This window comes from Camelus dromedarius, chromosome 15, assembly GCF_036321535.1.
Source record: "Camelus dromedarius isolate mCamDro1 chromosome 15, mCamDro1.pat, whole genome shotgun sequence".
Classification (NCBI taxonomy): Eukaryota; Metazoa; Chordata; class Mammalia; order Artiodactyla; family Camelidae; genus Camelus; species Camelus dromedarius.
This window is the reverse complement of record NC_087450.1, coordinates 48,739,947-48,759,896: the sequence shown is the minus strand read 5'-3', so window position 1 is coordinate 48,759,896 and position 19,950 is coordinate 48,739,947. Positions and strand designations below refer to the sequence as shown.

The 19,950-nt window shown below is 39.3% G+C and overlaps 1 long non-coding RNA gene across 2 annotated transcripts in view; it reads right to left on the bottom strand.

Annotated features, from left to right (window-relative positions):
- LOC116157426 (uncharacterized) overlaps positions 1-19,950 on the bottom strand; it is a 641,699-nt gene that overhangs the window by 601,232 nt on the left and 20,517 nt on the right. For both annotated transcript variants that reach the window (XR_010384041.1, XR_004141466.2), the window contains one exon: positions 5,924-6,110. This is a non-coding gene — a long non-coding RNA (uncharacterized LOC116157426). The remainder of the gene's footprint in view (positions 1-5,923; positions 6,111-19,950) is intronic.

The window sequence follows — 19,950 nt, the reverse complement described above, 5'->3', positions numbered from 1 at the left end:
CAGTCATGATTAGGCGCCACTTGGAGCATGGTTCTTTCCATGGGACTGTATAATAAAGATAATCACAGTGGTCTTTCCAGGGCAATTAGAACACCTGTGGGATTTGAGGTCATTAATGATACAAGTAGCAAGAACAAGTGCATACTCAAGTAAACAGATCCAGGACGGGCACTCAGCCACGTCCAGGCAGTTCTGCCTCCTACTCTGTGATTAGTTCTACTTTCGTCGTTAACATACGATGATGCCTCTCTGCACTGTGTATGATGGCTCAAATCATTCTGCTGGCCTGGGATACCTCACTCCTTCCACCTGTACACCTCCTGTCTACCCTACAAAAACAACTGCCATGTGTGACTCGGCAGCTCTACTCACAGAAATGAAACGCTGTGTCCACAAAAGTCTTGTACAAGAATGCTTATAGCAGCTTGATTCGTAACAGCCAAAAACTGCCAATCATCCATTTGTCCAGCAACAAACTGTGGTGTAGTCATACAATGGAACACCACCCAGTAGTAAGATGGAACAAACAACTGATACATGCAACAACGCGAGTGAATCTCAAAAAAAAAAAAAAAAAAAAACATTGCGGTGAATGAAAGAAGTCATATATGGTTTCAGTGATATGAAGTTCCAGAATAGGCAAAACTAATCCAAGATGAAAGAAATCACAGGTTGCCTCCGATGGAGAAGGGCTGAGGATTGTCTGGGGAAGGAATGTAAATGCCCAATCTATTGTACAAGATTATTTAAATGTTCACTCTATTGATAGGGGTGTGGGTTACAGAGGAGTACACATTTGTCAGAACTGAATTCCTTGCACGCTTAGAATATCTGCACCTCACTGCAAGAAAATTACACGTCAATAAAAAAACTCAGTGAACAAATGAAAATCCCACTTTAACTCTGTATTCCAGAGCCGCATGCAGATTTTTTTTAATGAAATAGGGATTTCCTCCTAGGTCAGGAAGAGTGAGAAGGCTCCGAGTCTACGTGTAGGAGAACATGATATTCATCTCAAGGTTTCCTGGCAGCACTGACCCAAGCACATGAAGTTGAATGAAAGAGAGGAGGGCCTTTCTCACTGCTGCCCAGCTCTTGAGACTCAGCTATACCCTCCTGACCCCTAAAATTCAGACCATCACTGATGTAGGGCTCAGCTGACCAGGGTACACAGCCAGGACCTGTGATGTCCACAAGGTTCTATACTCTCAGTGAGGACAGGCACCACTTTCTCCCATACACTATCAGCATTGCACCAGGAAATTTCCTTTCATAGCCTGGAGAGGAGTTGGCCTGTAGATCTCATCTTTTGAAGACCCAAGATCCTATACAGGTTCCTGGGCATTCTGACAGTGTCCACAGTGTCTAAAGCAACATGAGAAAATTTTTCAGGATGGGGTTGGACAGAGGCAAACACCAGTGAGACCAGTCAGAGTGCACTGGTGGCCTCAGGCTGACAGGTTATGGGAATACAGACTCAGGAGAGTTGAGACAGCGGGCTAGACACGCCACGGCTAACTGGTACTTACAATGCCCTCACTCATCTGGCCCTGTATGCAACTTAACCATTGATTAGTGGGAGGAGCAGAGAGGTAGTGCCAACTCCTTTGCCCAAGCTGAGAAGAGCTGTCTTGTCTCAAAGGTCTGATGGAGAAGCAGTGTTGCAAAGCAGCTAAGAGCCCAGACTAGACCCAGAATACTTAAACTCAGCTTCACCTTTTCAAGCTGTTTGAACTTGGACAGTTAATCTCTCCTTCAGTTTCCTCATCTGTAAAAATGTTTATATAGAGTGATGTTGGGAGGATTAACTGGGTTAACTAAATGGGAAGAGTACTCAGAAAAATGCCGGCAAATGGTCGGCAAACAATAAATATTAGGCATTATTATTAAAGCTTATCTTCTTGTTACTGCACGTTGTACACAAATACGTCAATTCTTTTGCTACAAGAAACATAGATTTTATCAGACACTCAGAAATCCAAAGAGGCTAAGAACCAAGGAGGAACCACCTCCAGAAACTCATTTCTTAATTTCCTGATCCCACAAATATTCTGCTAAGACTAACAGTATTCCAAATATCTAGGTCAGATTTCCAGACAACCACAGCCATGGCGTGAAAATCCCCACCCATATCTAGCACCCCCACCCCCAACAGAACTCAGTGTTACCCAATTATATGCAAATCCTTATCTTTCAAAATATTCCAAGATTCACTTCCCTCTGCAGAAAGTATATGCTGAAGAAATTCTCTTTTAATATATGTTTCCTTTTTTTTTTTTTGGTTAAAATTTCCAGAGTCTGAATTTTTCCCTAAATAATATATTTTTTCTTCTTAATTGTTGGGTTTGTTTGCTTACAAGTGTCATTGAGGTTAGCAAGCCAATACACAACAGCTACATTAGAATGAAATCCATCTCACTGATTAAAGTCTGCATTCTTCTCACCAGGTGAACAAAAACAGTGCAGGATTAAAGCAAAGAGCATTAAAAACATAATTAAAGGAAAGAAAGGAGAAGTTTTTTTAAATTTTATTACCTACAGTTGGGATTATTCTCTTCACAGTGTGCTTAACTCTGTGTTGTCTTTAGAAAACCTGAAATTAATACTTTAGCTCTTATGTTTACATGTTTATTCAGGGGCAAAGATACAGAAGTGGAGAATTTGCTTGCCCAGAGACTGATTTCATTTAAGAAATTTTATTTTTATGTTTCCCTGCTTCTTTTTTTTATAAACCATGAGGCGATCTGGCCCACGTTTTTTTCACAAATGCTGAAATGACAAGTGAGCCACTCAATCCTGGTAGTCATAATCATTTCTGCTCTATGGATTCAGCTTGATAAGATATAAAAATTCCAGACATTTTATTTTAGTGAGAAAATAAACTGGATGCATGACTTTTGGCCCGCTGTGATGGCTTCCATAGTCTATGTGGCTTTCTCAGAACTAATAATTTAATTATGGTAAGTACAGGGTTCTTTTGAATTCATTCAAATGGTGTCCATGTATGTTCACTTGCCAACTGCTTCTGTAATGTTATTAATAACTATATACTAATTATGTCAATAAATTAATTGAGCCTGTACTCCTGTTTTCATGGCCTCAGTGTCCTTCTGTCACTACTCTTCCTTTGGACTTTTAACTCTGGGCTCTAATAAACTGCCAGCTTGCTCCACATGTGTATGTTTCCCAAGGATTGTTTATATTTTAATGCATGCTCTGTTCAGCATTAAATATCTTCTTTAATTCATTTATTGGCTTCTGGATGTTTTGCAAGAAACACTGCAGTAGTTTAGAAATTTATGGTAAGTCTTTGATTGACCATTTCAATCACTTAATTAACCATGAATGAAAGATTTAAATAGGCTTATTTTTCTTTTTTAAAAAGAAAGAAACTATAAACCAGAGTAATACAAATTAAAAATGTGGCTATATCATTATTGAATCCACATCAGTAGAATCAGCAAATATCAGGAAACTGGGCAGAGGTTTAGCACCTTTCTCTAACATATATGTAATATTATGCCCTTTTCCCTCAAATAGCATTCAGATCGCTGCACACACAGAATGCAATTACCAAAAAGCAGTAAAGATGTGACTTTTAAAGGAATATGATGCCCCGAGCAATCAGTCGCTATGTGAGATTGGAATGAAATGCTAAGCCTGCCAGTTAAACTTAGGAAATCGGAGGAGCAATTTCTATGAAAGGCACACTTTTCATCACACAAGGCTATTTTCTTTAGCATCAAGTTGTAAGGTGTTAGTGTCAGAGAACTTTCTGGCTTTCTGACTTCTTGCATGCATTATATATAATGTCTATTATGTATCTGTACCAAAGTGGATTACAAAGACAATCATAGCAGCAGTTTGTCTTGTGCTGAAAAGGCAGGCACTTAAGGAGTCAAGCATCCTTTTCTCTTCCTCCAGCCCTCTCATCCTGGAACAATGCCTTTTGGTAAAAGAGCAAATCCCTTTGTCCCCTTCCCTCCTCCGAAATAGCTGTGCTGACAGCAGAGTCACCCAAAGATGACTTCTTGAGCTTCAGGTGGAATGCAAGCCTGCCAGCCTCTACTGCTGGGCAGCTTCTGGAGGCAAACAGGGAAAGACAGCAAGAAAGCAGGAGATCATACAGCCCTGCGTGCAATTTACTGTCTAACAGGAGCGTTGCTTTCTATGCCCCTTAACACACCCAGGCAGAAATCCACAGGATACTTTCAAGGGCCAAAGGATTGGAATTAAATGCTCATCTCATTGCCTTCTTTTTGCTTTCTGTAGTGAATTTTCATGGTACTGGTTAAAGCATCACTCAGGGCAGAAGACATACGGGGTGGAAGTTACAGGCCAGTAATCCCGGGAGGACCAGGGAGGGTTTAGCCAGCTTTTAGAGGCAGAGACTGACCTAAAATGGAAAGGGAGAGGATTCTTGTCAAAGTTCCAGGTTCTTATATGAGCTTCAACACTCATTTCTGGGTCTGTCACCAGAGCAGCCAAATGAAACATTTCCATTTCTAAGATCTTCTATCTGTAAGGTAAAGCTACCATTTTTCTTGGTTATAATTCATATGTAAGGAAAAGACACTCTCTAAGTACCAACTATTATTTTGAGTGCATGATCATTTTAACCATTAAGGTATTTTATTTCTTTGTGAAAGTACTTATGGAAGAATTATTTTTAAAAACAGTTTTCAAAGCTTCTAAGTTCAGCTCCTCCCATCCCATCCTGCAACCTGTGAATCCAGAAATGAAAATACGTATGCTAGCTGGGAAACTGAAAAATCTGCTAGATTTTTAAAGACATATTACTCTAGGTTAATTTTATGCTGGGACAAAAACTGCTGTGTATTTTCTAATCACTTGCATACTATAGGGTACAGAATATACTATGATACTGCAGGTTATCTACTTGTTCATGTTAGTGGCTGACCTATCGTTATAATTTGAACATATTGTAAATGTGGCTATTTTTGCCTTTCATTTTCAACAGGGTTTGGCACCCAACAAATTCTGTCAGGCACTTAATGGCCAACCCTCTTATTCTTTTTTGAACTTTCACAATTCCAAATGTTAGGGGAAACCATTCAGATATTATAACATTTAGGAGTTAGATAAAGTGACATTGTAACTAAGATAGTTTATAAGGCAATATGGAGTGGTAATCTCTTACAGGGACTGAGGAAGGTCTCTTTGAGTAGATTGTCATAATTATTAAAAATGTTTCTCCATTATTAAGTGTAAATATATAATTTTATTCACCATGGAAAAATATGGTATAACAGGGGTTAAATATGATTTGTATACATCATTATTTATAACAAGAATGTCCAAAAGTCAAAGTTAAGATTAAAATAAACTTCAGAATTCCAATTCCAAAGGACTCAGGCTTTAAAATCATCCTCCTCTGTCATAGTAATGATAGATAAAATGTAAGATAAATGTATTTTAAACATAGCTCTAGTTCAAAACTAGGTAAACAATCCCATGGACCAGAAATAGAAAAATAGATCAAAAGCCAAAGCTATTGTTCTGAAAGTTGTCAAGTCTGGAATCTGACAGGCCTGGCCAGAGTTCCAATTAGGGATAGGGAACAAAAGTGTCCCTTACAAAAATGAGAATCAAAAATGAAATCAGTGACTGAGTGGGGTTTCCTTCCCCTATAAGATACCTAAACACACACACATACATACACACACAGTCTGGGATCAAATACTTTCTAAAATAATACAGTAAATTTTGAAGTAATTTAAAAATTTTAGCTCTCACATGTAAAGAGCTGAGAAGTTGTCACTTCCCATCCTTTCAACAACAAAAATGCTGAACCAACAGAAAATCAACACTTCTCTTGGGCCCATCAATTGGGCTGCAGGGCAAACCTCCACCCTGAAATCTGTAGATCAGTCGAGAGTCACAGGAACCCAGACCCGCTTACCTGGAGCAGAAGCCACCAGAGCGATGCACTGGCAGGACCAGGTGAAGACCAAGGGCGGACTGGTGGAAGAGCGAGGATCTCTGGGGCAGGGACCCAGGCTTGGGGGTGGCCCACAGTGTCATGGGCTTTACTCCAGAAACCCCATCAGCTGCTCATGGAGAAGAGCCTAGAAAGATCCCTGTTGGCTCTGTCGGGAGAAAAGATTAGTCATCGTGAAAGGCAGTGAGAGCATTCTCCACAAAAAATGTCTACATTAGGAGGAGTGATGTTTCCCAGAGCCATAGCCCGCCTCTGGGAAGGGCATTTCTGATACTCCAACTCCATCTGCCCTTCCTGTCTTAGGTAAGAGAGGGAGCTCAGAAACACTGGGAACAGTCACAGCCCAGAGAGAGACATAGGCTCATTAAAAGAGTAAGATTTAATCATAATATTGCAGAGTGCCCCACTTGACCATGTCAACAGGGCTCCAGTGTAACAACAGTGGATTATCATGGAAAGAGCCATTAAGACATAGATTCTATCAAAGAAAAAGTACTTAGCAAATCCCAAAGTCAGGAGAGGAGACAAAAAACAAGGACAGTACAGTCATTTGAGCCTTAAGCACCTACAGCCACAGCAAACATTAAACACAGCCAACACCTGGCCAGATTAACATAAACTCTTACACTACAGCCTATAACCTCGGTTCCTACTACCCAGTACATTGTGTCTGGCTTTCAACAAAAAAAAATTACAATGCATGCAGAAAGACACACACGCACACACCATCTGAAGAAGCAAAGCAAACGTCAGAACCAGCATTAGCTATGACACAGATTTGCAGATCGTCAGACAGGGAATCTCAAATAACTAAGATTAACGTGTTAGGGGCTCTAAAAGAAAAATTGGACAACATACAATGTTGGAAGAGAGATGGAAACTCTAAAGATGAATAAACATGAATCGACATTCCAATACTTGTTAGTAAAACTTCAGAATATTAAAGAGAACATTAAAGGGTATCAGAGAGAAAAGACATTTTTAACTCAATAGAAAGACAAACTCACAGCAGACTTTGGCTACACTGATGCCTGACACAAAGGAATTGGAAAGAAGTAACCTGAAGAAAATTAGTTATCAATCTAAAGTTCCATGTCCAGCCAAACTTTTATTCAAGAGCTGGGGTTAAATAAGAACTTGCTGATCCATACAAATACAAAAGGAGTTATTCCACCCACAGACTTTCACAGAAACCACAATTAACTGATGCTTTTTAGTAGAAAGGAAAACAAACGTAGGAATGGGGATTAGAAGGAAAAATGACTAGCACAGAAATGGTAAAATATGCAAGTAATTCTAATTAATGTTTGAGGGTAAACATTGTAACAGTAACTATTTTATGATAAAAGTGTGGGTTTTGTGATAATCTACACAGCAATGGTAAGAATTATGAGGGTTATTCAGTGGGTAAAAAGTGCAAAGTTTTTTGCCTTACTTGGAAGAGGATAAAGATATAATATATACTTATCATAGACATGATAACTATAACTTAACAAGTAATAGTTACGAGTGTACATGAGATATTTAAATATAATAGGAAAAGTACAGAAAAGTTAGTAGCATTTGAATTGAAAATGAAAAAAAGAGAAAAAATACAACACTATAAAATATCACTAGAAATAAGGAAGAACACTAACTCATAATAAATGGAAAACACAATAGTATATAACAATCAAGAAACCAGGTGCTAGGGAAACCTTGTCCACTGTCAGTGGGAAAGGAAACTGGTGCAGCCACTGTGGAAAACAGTAAGGAGTTTCCTCAAAAAACTAAAAACAAAGTTACCATATGATTCAGCAATTCTACTCCTGGGCATATATTCGAAGAAAATGAAAAAACTAATTTGAAAAGATACATGTAACCCTAGTGCTCATACCAGCATTATTTACAATAGCCAAGATTTGGAAGCAACCTAAGTGTCCGCCAGTGTCTGCCAACGGAGAAATGGATAAAGAAGGTGTGGTATGTGCATATATCTAATACAATGAACACCACTCAGCCATAAAAAAGGAATGACATTTTGGCATTTGCAACATGGATGGACTTGGAGGGTATTATGCTTAGTGAAATAAGTCAAAGAAAGACAAATACTGTATGTTATCACTTATATGTGGAATCTAAAAAATAAAATAAACTAGTGAATGTAGCAAAAAAGGAGCAGACTCCAAGACATAGAGAACAAACTAGTGCTTACCAGTGGGGACAGGGGAGGAGGGAAGGGCAATACAGGAGCAGGGGATTAAGAGATGCAAACTACTTTATAAAAAGTAAATAAACCACAAGGATATGTTGTACAGCACACACAGAGAATATAGCTAATATTTTATAACAAATATAAAAATTTTTAAATAAAAAAATGTAAAAGAACTTTGCTCTTTCAGCATTTCCTAAGTATTATTCGGTAAAAACTGACACAGTTAAAGACGAAATTGACCAAAACATTGTGGCAGATTTGTCACATTTCTACTAGAAATTTTCCTACCAGAAAAACTAGACATAAATAAAGAGCAACAGAATTAGTAAGACTGATCTACAAAGAACTGTGGTATACAACAAATACTTAGAGAGTTTCAATATGGTTCAATATCAGACCATACAATGACTCTTAAAACAGCTCTAATAACTGATATCACATTGGATATGATCTCTGTCCAAAGGACAAAAAATTAGGAATCAGTAGTAAGTGACAGTCCCCTAAAAGTCTTAAATACTTTTAAATGACTAATGGATTTGAGAGGAAAACACAATGAAATACATAAAATATTTAGAGCCCAGTGACAACACATGAACTATACATCAACACCCGTGAGATGTAGCATAAGTGGAACAAGAGATCCATTATAGTATTAAAAGCACATCTTTAAAAACACCATTAAAAATAAATGAGTTACATATTCAATTCAAGAAGCTAGAGAAATGGTATAAACCAGAAGAATGTAGAAGAAAGGAATTAACATAGATAAAAGCATGAATTAAAAAAAAAAAAACAGAAAATTAGAGACAATCAGCAAATTTGAAGCTGATTCTTTGAAAACAGTCACAAAATAGACTATCCTGAAATAAGATTGATCAAAGAATAGGGGATGGGGGAAGGAGAGAAGTCAGGAATGAAAAAAGCAAGGTATGACTATATATTTTAAAAGTCTTATAAATTAATTTGAGCATTTGTCAATATATTTCACAACTCAGAGGAACAGGAGTGTCATGGAAAAGTGTAAATTACAAGAACTGACTTAAGAAGGAAAAGAAAACCTAACCTCTGCCCCTCCCAGGGTGCTAATAAGCTGTATTCCTAAAGGTATACAACATAGTGCCCTAATAAAAGTATACACTGTGAAATGATTACCACAATCAAGCTAATTTAACACATCTATCACCTCACATAGTTACCATGTGTTGTGTGTGTGTGTTGAGAACACTTAAGATCTACTCCCTTAGCAAATTTCAAGTATCTAGTACAATACTAATTAAGAGAAATCACCATGCTGTACATTAGGTCCCCAGGACTTATTTATCCTGTAACTGAAAGTTTGTAGTTTTTGAACAACTTCCTGTTTCTTGCACACCCCAGCCTCTGGCAGCCACTATTCTCTGCTCTGGGTATGAGTTCAACATTTTTAGTTTCCACATATAAGTGAGATTACACAGTATTTGTCTTTCTGTGTCTGACTTACTCCGTTTGCCATAATATCCTCCAGATTCAACCATGCTGTCATAAATAACAGGATTTTCTTCTTTTTTGTGGCTGATAATTTTCCATTGCATATATACAGTCACATTTTCTTTATCCATTCATCCATCGACAAGCACTTAGTTTGTTTCATAGCTTAGCTCACATGAATATTGCACTGAACATGGAACGGCAGATGCCTCTTTGAGATACTGTGTTCATTTCTTTTGGACATATGACCAAAAGGGAGATTGCTGGCTCCTACCATTGTTCTACTTTTAATTTTCTGAGCAGCCTCCATATTGTCTTTCATATGGCTATTCCAAATCCCCACCAATAGTGTTTGTTTCCTTTTCTCCACACCCTCACGAACACTTAGCCCTTTTCTTTTTGCTAACAGCCATACTAAAAGGTGCGAGGTAATATCCCATTGTGGTTTTGTTTGCATTTGCCTGATGATTTGTGATGTTGAACACCTTTACATATATCTTCTGGGCATTTGTATGTCTTCTCTGGGAAAAAAAAAAAAGTCTATTAAGATCCTTTGCCCATTTTAATTGGATTATTTTATTGGTATTGAGAGTTCTTTATATAGTATGGATATTAACCCCTTATCAGATATGTAGTTTGCAAATATTTTCTCCCATTCCACAGATTACCTTTCCATATGGTCGATTTTTTTTTTTTCTTTTGCTGTATAGGAGCTTTATAGTTTGATGCAGTCCTACTTGTTTATTGTTGTTTTGGGGGCCTGTGCTTTTGATGTCCTATCCAAAAAAAAAAAAAATTGCAAAGATCAATGTCAAGCAGATTTTTCTCTATGTTTTCTTCTATGAGTTTTATGGTTTGGGATCTTACATTTAAGTCTGTAACCCATTTTGAGTTAATGTTTATGTAATATGTAAGAAAGGGGTCAGTTTCATTCTTTTGAATGTAGATTACCAGTTTTCCCAGTACCATTTAATGGAGAGACTACCCTTTTCCCATTGTGTAAGCCCTAAATTATTTACAAAGCAAAAACTAGCTCAGAAATTAGATTGGTGGCTACAAAAATTCTATCCTCCTAAGGTCACTGTCACCATTTATTCAACAGATCATTCATTCAATACATATTTATTGAGACACTACTACTTGTCAGACACTATTCCAGGCATTTGGGTTCGTCAGTGAACAAAACCAAAGAAGAAAAATTGCTGTCTTTAAGGAGTTGAAATTCTAGTAAGGGAACACAAAAATAAACCATAAAAATCATAAGAATTGTATGCTAGAAGGTAATAAAGACAATGAAAAAAATAGAACATGGTAAGAGAGATAGAAGTTCTGGACAGGGGTGGGAAGAAGCAAATGGGTGTGACAGAGTGGTTTGCCTGATATTTTAAACTGAAGGTCAGGTAGATGCCCCTGAGGAAGGTTCAGGAGGGAAGAATCCAGCCATGCTGGTATCTGGGGAAAGAGCATTCCAGGTAGAGGGAAGAGCAAGGGCAGAATTCCAGTGCAAACCAGCTCTAAGAATATTCCAGGCACAACAAAGGAGCTGGTGACACTGGAGAGGAAGGAACTGAAGAGGAGAGGGCAGTAGAAGAGGAGGTCAGATAGGTAAAAGCATTTTACTGGTAAATTTTCTCTAAACTGCAGTGAAGAGATAATCCTTCAAACTAGTTTCAAAGAAAAGAAAAAGGTTAAAAAAAAAATACTCCTTTTATGAGACTGACTTAATCTTGACACCAAAATTAGATAAGTAGAGAACTAGGTAATTATAGCCCTATCACACTTATGAACATAGATGGAAAAATCCTAATACAATATTGGCAAATCAAATCTAGCAACGTGTCTAGATTTAATTTTGCCCAAGAAAAGATTTTCTTAAGAATGTAAGGCTCGTACAACATCAGAAAAAAATTAACAATGCAGATAATATTAATAAGTTAAAGATAAAAAAATACAATCTTAACTGACTATCCATGATGGCCAGGTGGGAGTCATACATGCACCAAACAATATGGACTTGCCCACGTCGTGGCTAGAAGGGCTCCTGCCCAGCTGAGTGGTCATAGGTACATGCAGCAGTGATAAACACACCTGCAGATACTAGCAGCCAGTAAGAGGCAGGCTGATTACCTGGTACCCTCTCATCGTGGAAGTGAGAAGTAGCAATTTGTCTTCACTCAAACAAGATTTGCTTATTCTGGATTGCGTCTGCTTTCTCTGCCTATCCTGTTTCTCCCCCACAATATCACGTGAGATCTTACTGAATGTCATAGGAAAGCTGCGGTGAGCTGACTGCCTCATTCTCCCGGATTCTGGAGGGTTGGCTATTGTCAACTCACTGCTAACAATCTTTCTGGAAATTACTCCTAGTCAAAAGATCTGCCTTGTTTGAGTGTATACCTCTTCCTTGGTGTAGCCCACATCCAAGGACAGGCTGAGGCAGAGATACAAAGGCCATCCCTGTTCTGGAACTCCCTGAAGAAGAGGCTGAGACCTCTTCTGCATTTCAGTTGAATTTCTCTCTCTGCGTAATCCTTCTTCCTCATTCCCTAAACAAGTGTTCTAGAGAACACACTCCAGGAAACCACCCGTACAGAGTTGTCTCAGTCTGTTTCCCAGGAGACTTGACAAAAGAAAATTGCCTCTTTTTTTGTCTCTTACTACTCCATACTGCAATGCATTTGAAAGGCATCTTATTTCATGGAAGACGAAGCAAGGTGATGAGCTAAAACTCATGGCATTCACTGGCCCTGCCATGTGTCCCATCACACACTGGTAACTGGCCTTAAAGAACAGTGGGATGGCCAATTGCACACTCATTTGCATTATCAGCTGAAAGGCACCACCTTGTAAAACAGTCCTTCTCTCCTGCCAGATGGATAGTGCTGCTTCTCCCAAGGCCTGAATACAGGAGTCTGAGAGCCAGGGACGGAAATGGGAGCGACACCTCTCACTGCTGCACATAGTGAGTGGGCACATTTTTTCCCTTTGCATTCAACGATTCTATGTGCTGCTGTTTTAGAGAACTTAACACCAACGAGGAATGCCTTTGCCAGGGGGCATAGTGACTTTTCCAGGGCAGTAGAAATTGAACACGTCACCAAAGAGAAAGAAAAAAAAAAAAAGTGTTGACTGGGTTAAGTAATTGTGGTTTATTAAGGTAAAATAAGGTTGCTGCTCTTGGTAATCCTTACCTAAGGACATTCCCAAATATGTTTCTCCTCCTCCTATGCAAATGGTAAGACTGCATTTCTCTACGTCTATGATTTGGTCATGGCCTTGTTGGCCTAGTGACTTGGCCAAAGCCAATGAAATGCAAGCAGAAGTATCAAGATACGTTAAATTGTTTGCCTTGTTCTCTTTTTCATGCCTTGGCCATCAGGGAAGTTTGTGTCCAATTGGAGCCTCCGTCAGCCTGGGTCCCTGAAAGACCATGATGAGCAGAGCTTTTAACCTGGGGGTATCTATTTGGAAGTTGATTATAGATTTCTAGTTTTCTGGATGTTAGATATATTTTGATGTATTTGAATTTTAATACAAGGAAACTAAAGTTATTTCTGCAATGCCTTCATATTGCTAACAAAGTCCTTTCCCTTGGTGATTAATACTGCAGATTTTTATTAATCTAAGCAAAACACTGGCATTTAGGATTCATAGATTTCACTTGAGTAAGACAGAGTTAAAAACTTATAAATGCAATTTTCTCTTTTCAGATGTCACTTTTGCAACCAACCACACTGTGGAAAATTAAGTGTCTCAGCCTGAGCACTTGTCTGTGAATTAGAATATCAGGAGGGTCACTCAAATGTGGGGATTTTAGATACAATCAACACCTCGGTAGGGTGCCTAACCCAGAGCTTTGTACTACAAGGATTTGTTTAAAACTAAAAACAAACATTATGAATAACAACCCCAACAAACTTTAACTTAGATCACTGAATTAATCATATTCTTTTCATTCTGAAAACGGCTATGGTGTCATAGAGGAAAAGAAAAACATTGGACTCAAAATTCGGAAACCCACATTTGAGTTCTCTCTGGAAGTTGTGTGATTTAGATCAGGTTAACCTTTCTGATCATCAGTGTAGTTAGCTAAATTGAGGAGGTAATGATACCACAGTGGTACTCTGAAAAAAAATGTGTGATAAGGGTGTAAACATTTGTAAATATAACAAAATAATTAACATTTACTGATTGATCATTATGTGCCTAGTGTTTTACGTGTATTTCTTAATTTTGTCCTTATGATATCCCCATGGAAATGTCGGTGGTACAAACCACATCCCATTTCACAGATGGCTTAGCTGAGAAATTTAGCCCCTTGCCCACATTTCCAGAATTTGGTGGTGGGTAAGGAGGCCCATGATCTCAACAATAGGTTGTACGTTTGTACAGTGCAGGGCACCGTGAAAATAGCAAGGGATGCTATACAAGCATGTTTCCTTTGAGAGTTAGTTTCCCCCCAGAAGTCCTCCTTCCCTTGCTGTCTTTGTTACTTCACGATGCTTTCAGTTCCTTTCATGCAGATGGTTCTGAGCCATAAGAAGCCAGGGGAAGAGTCTGGGCTTCATTGTTCATTCCTGGGTTCCTCCCCAGCAGCAATCTGGTACAGTCCCTTCCTGCATCTCTGGCTCTTTCCCTTTCATACTGAAGACTCGAGGCATTTTCTTCCCTCCTCATCCTCAGTGGATTTGTCTTCTGATTGCATTCATGATTTAATAACTACATTTTCCCTAAGGAAATGCTGAAATTTCTGAAGAAAATCCAACTTTCTCGCAGTATCACTGGAAAGGTAACACTCTTGAGCATCCATCCCTTGCACACTCTTGTTCTTGGGATCAGGCATCAACCGGTCACTTCATTTTCAAGATCCAGCTAAGCTTTGTCATAGGAACCTAAGACTCCAAAACAAAGACCAGCCCCATGACTGATGGTTCCTCCTAAATCAAACCACTGTCGTTCACAGTTTGCAAGCATGTTTATAAATTTTTTCATTAATGTAAATAACAGTTCATTGGGTTTAGTAAATTTGTAATTTTTACATGCAGTGACCCATGCAGACTAAAATTCCACAAGGGGTGGGGAGGATGGCTTGAAATGGTGCTCATGTTTCCTTTTATAAGGAAGCTATAATCCATGGTCATAGATGGCTCAGAGAAGAGATCTCAGCTTCTGCCAGCGCTGGGCATCAGTCTGAGAAAGCTTGGCTGTATCCCAGGAGTAAGGGACTGAGCATAAAAGAGTGCTGAGAAGAGGCAGGATTAGCATGATGGGTACTTTCAGCTCATTTAAGGCAGAGTATCTCGAGATGGCTTCACCAGTTCATTTAAAGCAGCACTGCATACCCTGTGCTATGGAGACTTGGTCCTATCACATATTCCCTAGGAAAGGACTTCTCTCTTGGAGACACACTGTACAGATTAACATACAGAAAACCATACAAAGCCCTCCCTTTAAAAAAGTTTATTCAGCTTGGTTTATGCAGCATTCACTACTTACTTGATCTGGGAATATATCTTTTTATTCCATATCTTTTAGCATCCCCAAGGGAAGTCTTTTGGAAATCCCAGTTGCTCTCAGTGCCCAGATATCAGTTATATTAAAACATAAATATTAAAAAATTACTTCTTTCCCACCAAGCTACCCACTAATTATATGTGTCTCTGATTCTATTCATGAATAACTAAACAATATAACAAATAATTATGCAGCTATATATATACATGGCTACATAATTACACATTATCTCTTTATAAAACATTTAATATCTGTGTCCAATTTTTAGCCTTCCTCTTTGGATATGCACTTAGGCAGATTTCCCTTCCCTCTCCCTCTCTGGATATAATCTTCAGTAGAGTTACTTCTTTTTAAATGATATGACATTTTAAATGATTATGGAGACTTGTGAAATGTTCGTCCGAATTACAATAAACACTAAGCTGCTTCTATTTTAAAATTTTATACAGGGAGACACCAAAATTATTGGTTCAAATGAAGTAGACTTTTTTCCCCTCTCCCATGTTAACTATCCAGTGCAGACAGGATGTCTCTGCTCCACTGAGTCCCCCAGCCCCCCAGGCTAGTGAGGCAGCTCCGCTACCTAGAGCTTTCTGATTTGTTCCAGTCATCTCATTTCCAGTTACAGGGAAGGAAAGGTAGTAGAAAATCCAAGGCAAGAGCCTTTAAGAAGGTAACCCAGAAGTTACATATAGTATTTATAGCACATCACATTAATTAGAATTTTGTGACGTGGTTATACCTAGCTTCAGAGAAACCTGGAAAACACAATTTCTTGCCGGTGCCTATAGGACTAAGAAGAGAGAATAGAACTAAAAGTGAGCAACAACCTTCAATCTCCTGCGGCCTGTTACTCTGGCCTGCCATATAACAATGTGTGCTCTCCTCCCACACATAGACTTTTTGCCCCAAGGGCGATAATACACAGTCCCCTCCAGTATTACCTCTATTCCAAAATCCTAGACCTTTAGGTGATATACAGTCCTCTTCATCAGGTCCAGAGATATCCCCTGTTGGGACTCCATCTAGTGATCTAAAAAGCAATTTGCACCCCCCTCTCCTCATAGTATACAACAGAATAACCCCAGTAACATCTCCCACTGCAGACACATGCAGTCACTGATTATTCAGTATGAATAAATACAGCTGGATAGGAACTGAAAAGTCTCCCTGCCTGAGCAGTGGAGTAAGTTAGCAGGTTAGATGCCGGCTGTCTCTGGGATGAGCTGCCTTGCCCGTCGTCCTCCATGCTCCTCAGCCATGCCCTCCGGGAGGCTCTTCCTGGCCATTACTCCTGGGCCCACATCTGAAATGGGTGCGGGAGGGTATGGTCTCCTTGGGGGCTCCGTAGTTTCTCAGTACGCTTTCAGCGCATGCAATTTTGAGAGCCTGGGAGCTTTGGCAGACCCGTCCTGTGGCCTAAAATGTCCCCCCAACTAGGTTTCTGATCTGTTTGGTACCTGCCACTGCCGTGTTCAAGTAACCTCATCCGAAGTTCTTTCCTGGACAGCCCCTAAAGTCTGCCTTACACGGCAAAGTCAGTTGCAGCCCATTTCTCTCCCTCATTTTAAGGAGGACACCCTATGGGAATTTAAGACAAAGCGTCTTAGTGGCACACCAAGGTGAAACTGCTTTTCCGGCCAAGGCTCTAGCCCTTCATCGGGCTGAAAGCCTCAAAGGCAGGCTTTGTGGAAAGCTTTATGTACACGGTTTTAGCGTCTGTTCTTTGCAACACAGAAGCACCCATGTTTTCAAACGCTACTTACAGACTTCCCAGTTCTTGCTTGAGCTCATCATTTTCTTTCCATGTCTCAGTGAAAGCAGCAGGGAGCACGCACTATACCGTAACATGACAGCCCTATCCAACTACTTCCACACACGTATCATCCCCACCAGGCACAGCGCCAACTTGCTAACTTGTTTTACCAAAAAGTTTTACCAACAAGTCTGCGGTGGCCTAGTAAGTCTCAGCTTCCAGCCTGCAGCATCTGCGCCTTCACGGCCCAACAGCTAACCTCTGAGCCAACGAAACGTGTTTCAGGCTTTTGTTACGGCAGAATCGCACTTCCAGGGACTCAGGTTTATTTTAGTTAGGGTCAAGTTTAGGCTCCTGTATCAAAACCAAGTGACTCCAACAAGACGCAAGATTCACTTGAATAAAACAACCCGTCCGAACAGGCAACCTCTGCTCTACGAAGTAACTCAGGGACCTGGCTAGGGGGGCAGTTCTGCCAACCACCAGGTACATCCAGCTTTTCTACAGTGGCTGCCATGTCTCTCCAGAAAAAGGAGGAAAGATGAGAAGAAATGGAGGAATACTGAGACACATAGCATCTAGCTGACGGACCGTATGTTCAAGAAGACAGGGCGAACAGATTCGCGAAGAAGACCTGATGTCGACTGTAACTTTAAAGCCTGTGATCAAACTCATACGTGTGTGTGTGTGTGTGTGTGTGTGTGTGTGTATAAAGACTATGACTTGACATATGATATGATACATCAATGACATGCTATGCAATGACAGGTTCAAATAAACAAGTCCTACTGAGATTGAACGGAAGATTAGTAGATCCAGATTTATAAACCAGATAATTAGTTCTTTGATATTACAAATAGCACTGTGGCATTTTAAAATGTAGTACTGCTTAGCATGAGTAGCCCAGGAACTTATGTTCTTGGACATTAAATAAAAAGTATAACAATAACAGCTTAATCAATCTCAAAATCAAATCAGTAACATCATTCAGTTGTGGAAGTTTTCTATTTTATAGTCAGAGGACCAAAAGAAAATGAGATATGTTGGCATCACTTCAGAAAACAGTGGTCTGGATGCCTGTCCTATGGCCCAACAATAGATCTTTGTGGTGCTTGAGGCTGATGTGACTTGAAAAGATTAATCAAAGCTACAAATTTCAAAATGTTATCATTAGCTTTCCAAAGTGCTCAGATTTCTGGATTTGAGACCAAATAGAAGAACTCTGGCAAGATTGTAGGGACTACCAAATCATACTTTACTAATCAAAATAAAACTTACATGGTAGATGTAAGTAATTCATCTAACTGACATGTATTATCTGCGTCTTTGTGTTCTTTCCTTCTTGCCTCGTACTACCCATTAGGTGGCCAGTTCCTCTAGTTCTGCTGCGGTTCCCTTCAATGAGTTATGAGCTATCCATCTCTTCCTCCATGTCCTCCACTCAGTCTCCCCCTCTCCCTGGATCCCTCCTGTGAGCTAACTCCAGCCACTACTGGAATCATTATCTTCTCCCAACTACATACAGACAGGCTCCTTGAAAGAGTCGTCTTTGTTCCCTGTGTCCAATTTCTTAATTTCTAACCCCCTCCCCAGCTTTCTAACATGTTGCTTCCGTCCACAGCACCCCCTGAATCTGCTCTCACGTGGTCAGCAGAAGTTCTACTTCCTTAAGTCCCACGTGTACTTTTCTGTCCACAACTTACCCAATGCCTTCGTAACTTTTATCATAGTTGACCCATAGCCTACTCCCTGGCTGCTGTGACAACTCAGTTTCTCTTTTTTTCTCCCTACTTTCTGATCACTTCTCCCCAGTTCCTTTTGCTGGCTCATCTTTACCTATTTTTGGATGTTGATATTCCTTATGAGTCAGTCCTTGGGCATCTTAAATTCTCACACAGCACATTCTCCCTAGGGAGTCCTATTCTTTCGCATTATTTCCATTTCTCTCCGTGCCTTGGTGACTGACAAATGTATACATCAGGCCCAAGCTTCTCTTCCGAATGGTAGGGCCTTGTGTCCACCTGCCCACATGATATCTTCGAATGGGCCTTTGTACAACGTCTCAAAACTCAACATGTCCCACCAATATGATCATCTCACCTGAGCCTGCTTCTCTTTCAATGCTCCTCATGGGAGGAAATGGCATCCTCCTTCACCAAGCTGCTCACCTCATAAAACCAGAAAGGAACTTGGCAGCCCCAGAATCAGGATATCTGACAACTGGAATAATGACACCCTTCTCAACACAACAAAACTATTCTCAGTAATAATCATGAAACGGAATGAACAGTAGTAGAGATTACAACAGAAATTCAAACAGTGAAAAATGTTTTTACTGAACTTGGCCTAAATGTATGTAATCTGCTAGAAATTAAATAATTGATACATATGATTAAAATTAAATTATGTTTATGGTAAAAAAAAAAAAAAGGAAAAGTAAATCCTTCACATATTTAAAGTAGAGTAATGTATTTTTTATAAAAATGGGGAAAACTCTACCTACATATTGGTGTTGCAGTAATGAATAATAATATTGTTTCTGTTTCTGAGTCTTAAATTCTGCAAATTTGTCAAGGTCAGAATTGATCTTCTTCACACAGTCATGCCTGAAAGGCAGTACAACAGATTTGTCCATCTTTCTTCACTCATAGTTAGAGAACTTTTTTTATTCATTTTAGTTTGCAGATTTTTCCTTGACATGAAATAACAGCCATACAAATAGTTGAGAGAAGACTTAAACAAAGGATAAATTCAGCAGAGATTCATAAAAGCCACATTTTACAAAATAAACATCCAGCAAGTGCTATCCTGTGCATGTCACTTTTTTCTTCAGAATCTCTCCTGAGCAGGTTTCAACTGTTCCACTGTCAAAAAATTTTTAAGTACAAATAAAAACCCCAAGCGGTCACTTAGAATGACAGAATTGAAATAATTCAAGTTATTTGCTTCATCTTTACAATCACTATGCTGTCATTCTTTATTTCATGCCTGTTGTTTAAATCCAGGTGTATGCAGCATTACTGGGCTTGGAAATACGAAATGTATCCAAAACAAACT